General features: G+C 37.6%; 1 long non-coding RNA gene across 1 annotated transcript; it reads right to left on the minus strand.

The window, feature by feature from the left end:
* Positions 1 to 596: 596 nt before the first annotated feature.
* Positions 597 to 2,010, minus strand: LOC128627025 (uncharacterized). Its single transcript, XR_008391107.1, has 3 exons — positions 1,927 to 2,010; positions 1,264 to 1,342; positions 597 to 735 (listed from the first exon to the last, which is right to left on the minus strand). It is a non-coding gene; the product is annotated as an uncharacterized LOC128627025 (long non-coding RNA).
* Positions 2,011 to 4,206: the final 2,196 nt, after the last annotated feature.

The raw sequence follows: 4,206 nt of genomic DNA on the forward strand, positions 1-4,206 counted from the left end.
CGGCTACTAATTTGCTTACTGTTATTTAATTTCCTACTCATTTTTTCCCATTGGAGTTGATTGACATTCCCAAATTTGTATTTAAGGAAAAGCCTGGCATGTTACAGGAAAAAAAAAAAAAGGAGGCAGGGAACTCAATTGAACCAGCTGCTTCTTATCTGTCCTGATCTGAGAAAGCTGTTGCATCATGCCCTAGTAAACGATGACAACTGGCCACCCACGGGAGTGACCAGATAGCCCCAGCACAGAGTTGCAAGGCTCAGGACTATAACCTCACTTCCATTATTCTCTCTTTACTTCAGAAAGAAATCTCTAGAATTAGCTATCCACTGTCTTAAAAGATGTCATTTTTGCCTGCAAGGATTCCTTGCTTTCGCAGAAATTAGACTTTTAAATTAAAAAGTCAATTTCCAGATATGCAATGGTGGTATTCCAATTTAATGGAAAGAATAGGTCTTTAGTTATCTGAATGTGTGGTTCTCATTTTCCTTGTGATTGGATTGTTGGGAAACTCAGAAGCACAATAATATGAAAACACTACTTACATGTCGCATGTTGCTGTTGTTGCAGCAGTTTGTTGACATTGTGTGTAACTGAAAAACTCTTCTCTTGTATTTTCTTAATTAGTATTTTTAATATCTTTCTTTGGGAGAAATTTCTTCAACTTCCTATTTCTATTCACCAAGCAGTTGTTGTATGGTGGAATCTCCATCATGTGTATTTAGGGCTCTTTATCTAAAATAAAGTTTAAATTCTATTTTTATACATAAATCAAACAGTTGATATGTGTCAGGGTTTCTAAACACAGCACTATTGAAATTTTGGCCATAATCCTTTCTTATGAGGACTGTGCTGTGGACTGTAGGAGGTTAGCAGCATCGCTGGCCTCACCCATTAGATAAGATGCCAGTAGCGCCTCCTCTTCCCAGCTGCGACAATCAAGTGTCTTCAGGCAAGTGTCCTCTGAGGGGCACAGTCACTTCTGGTTGAGAATCACTGATGTAACTTATTCCAGAAAGAGATCCCAATAGAAGTTAAGTTCCATAAAAGCATGAACTCTGTCTGTTTTGTTCATCATTGTACTAAATACATAACAAGTGTTATTTTTTTAATTTGTTGATTGAATGAAAGACATGTGCTGTTAAAGAGAAAGCCTTGGATATAGAACATTGGGACATTGATTTGCCACTCTCTACTCACTCCCATTTGTCTAAATCACCTTATTTCTTAGAATCTTAGGATTGTAGAAGAAAAAAATCTTACCTTGACTCCACTATCTTATGAATTTCAAACGCAGTCATTTGTGCAAAGATGTTTGTAGCCTCTGAAATGACCTTCAGTCCTGAAAGATAATGAAGGACAAATGCCTTGAAGTAGATGCTCAACTCCAGAGTAAGACTCAGATAAACCTAAAATAATGGTTCTTACTTAACCTGTCACCAGGAGCTCTAAGCAAAACTCTGTTTGGCATTGAAGTAAGATAAGGAGAGAGGAAGGAAAGGAAACTGGATTGCACAGTTCCAGAAAACCAGAAGGATGTGTCAAGCTTAGTAAGACCATGCCTACTTGTGTTGTTTTTTTTTTTTTGACACAACACAGATTGTCTACACCAACCCAGGTACTAAAGGATAACTGGGGGTTCCTAAGGAAGAAGACTCAGTAGCAGTTAGGAATTAAGACACAAGCCTTTGCAGTGAAAGACTATGTTTACCCCATTCCTTCTACCTGATAGATAAACCAATGAAAAATTATATATATATGTGTGTGTATAAATGTATAAAACACAAAACCTGTATTCTCATTTTCTCCCTGAAGCAGCTGGCTTTGCTGCAGACTTAAGGGCATGACCAGTCAACCTACTGCAGAGTCCAGTATGACTTGGTAAATATTGCACGAAGCACAGCCAGGGGAGATGACATATCATACCTGCATATCACTGGTCAGAAGTTCTCAATGAAGCACTTGGAAACCTTCTGTGTGAGGTCCATTTCATAAGACATATGGGATCCAGCACTATCTGGAGTTAAATAGTAATGAGTGAAAGAATGAGGTATCTTTGACACTATATTACAAGTCTGCAGGAGCAAGAATTAGCTGCAGGAAGAGTCTTGCCCATTGTGTTATGAGTAGCATCTTTGGCTGTGTATGATGAAAAGGAAGGGGAACACTTAGCTTTGCATGCCTCAGCTTCCTCTCTCAGAAAGGGAATAATATTGCTGACCCCATCTAACTTGGAGAGCTGTTGTGGGAGGCAAAAGCAGTAGGAACCTAGTATTTATTTGTTTGTTTATGATTATTAATTGGTTGTTGTATTAGTCAGGGTTCTCCAGAGAAATAGAACCAATAGGAAGCGTGTGTGTATATATATGTTCTAATTTTTCTTTCTCATTTAGATTTTTATTTTTTTCTCTTCAGATATGTAATGCATGGTCATTGCAAAAATACAGACATTAAGAAGGGAATGTCCCACCAATTTCTACCACTAGGATAACTGCTGTAAAGGATTTGAAGATATATCTGCAGATTTATTTCTATGCTTATATTACTATAAATATGAAAAGCATGAATCACCATATAATTTCAGATTAGCAATTGTAGTATCCAGGGTAAGATTGCCCAGGAGGGGTAATGAAGGCAGATTTTGAAGTGGTATCTACAAACCAGACTTAGACAGCAGCTCTGTCATGCCCAAATGTCACCAGAATCTGCTCATTGACTTCTGGCTCAAGGCTTCTCCATGTCTCCCTATCCTTACAGCCAAGATCTGTCACAATAACTATTATTTAGTCATTCCAAATGAAACATAACACTCCTACCTAAATTCATGGCTTTCAAAATTGAACTTTCAATAGTCCACAGTAGATCTCTGTCTTCTTTTTTAACGTTTCTTCTTTTTCCTGTGTATTATGTCTTGAACAAAATTCAGTGGTGCAGGAGTAATGATTGCCACGGCAATTAATGTCATGTGCACCAAGAGTGGCCCTCTTGTGTGATTAGCCAAAATAGCCAGTTGCAGGCATGAATAAACAGGTCAATAAGAAAGAGAAATATGTGTGTTGCAATGGCATTTTAGCTTGCTTTGTCTTGTTGAGTATTTCCAAAACTTTTGTCATTTATCTATCACCTTCCATATCTTAGTCAATTTTTCCTACCACTGGTACTATAATTTAATATTTTTTAAATCAATTCACTGTTTTACTTTAAAGTTGCCTTAAAACTTATCATTGGTATAAATGGAAGGCCAGTATCACTTGCCATAAGTAAAAGATAACTGTAAAATAAAAACATAACTATTAATCATTTGAGTGTATTTATATAACATCTTTTCCCCAGTTTGGGAAATATTGTTTTAACTGTCTACCTAGAGATTCCACAGCCTTAGATTATTAATGAAATCTCTGGATTCTGTAGATATTCTTAAGAAAAACAAGCTTAAGAAAAGTTGTCAAAAAGATGGGCTCTGCAGAGCTTCTTGAACTAAAGTTTAGTGAATCAAAGAAATTGACAATATACTGATCATGTTTCTTATTCCATAGATTTAGGTGTGTACACATTTAGAATCATAGAACCTGACAGCTGGAAGCAACACTAGTCCACCCTCAGTCACAGAATCTGGTGGCCTGAAGAGAAAACATGGGCAGCTTCCCCAACAAGGCAATTGCAATAGAACAAAGTCAGTTCTCCTGACCTGGACCCTCTAATTGCCGTATAAACTACCAAGTGTTGGAGTCAATCCAACCTAATGTTTTACTTATTTGTTGCTGTGTAACAACCTACCCCAGAATTTAGTGGTTTAAAACTGCAAGAATTTTTTCCTCATAGTTACATGGGTGAAAAATATGGGCAGTGCTTCATTCACTGGGATCATTCGTTCAGCTACAGACAGGGTTGGGCTGGAAGGCACAAGAAGGCCTCATCCATATTTCTGGCACCTCACTGCTTCTCTATATGGCCTCTCTCTCCCCACATGGTTAGCTTAAGCTTCCTTACGTTATGGAAGCCTTATGATAATCGAACTTCAATTGTGGCATCTTGCTGCCATGAGTGTGAGAAACATTCCAAAACAAATAAACGTTGAGACTGCAGATCTTTTAAGACCTACCTCATTCTTATTGGTTAAAACTAGTAATGGAACCAATCAAAATTCAAGGTCAGGGGAAACAACCCTACCTCTTAAAGCCTTCTTGAATCTGCCACATGTGGGTT

Source organism: Artibeus jamaicensis, unplaced genomic scaffold, assembly GCF_021234435.1.
Source record: "Artibeus jamaicensis isolate MK-2021 breed Jamaican fruit bat unplaced genomic scaffold, CSHL_Jam_final contig_3105, whole genome shotgun sequence".
In the NCBI taxonomy this organism is placed as follows: Eukaryota; Metazoa; Chordata; class Mammalia; order Chiroptera; family Phyllostomidae; genus Artibeus; species Artibeus jamaicensis.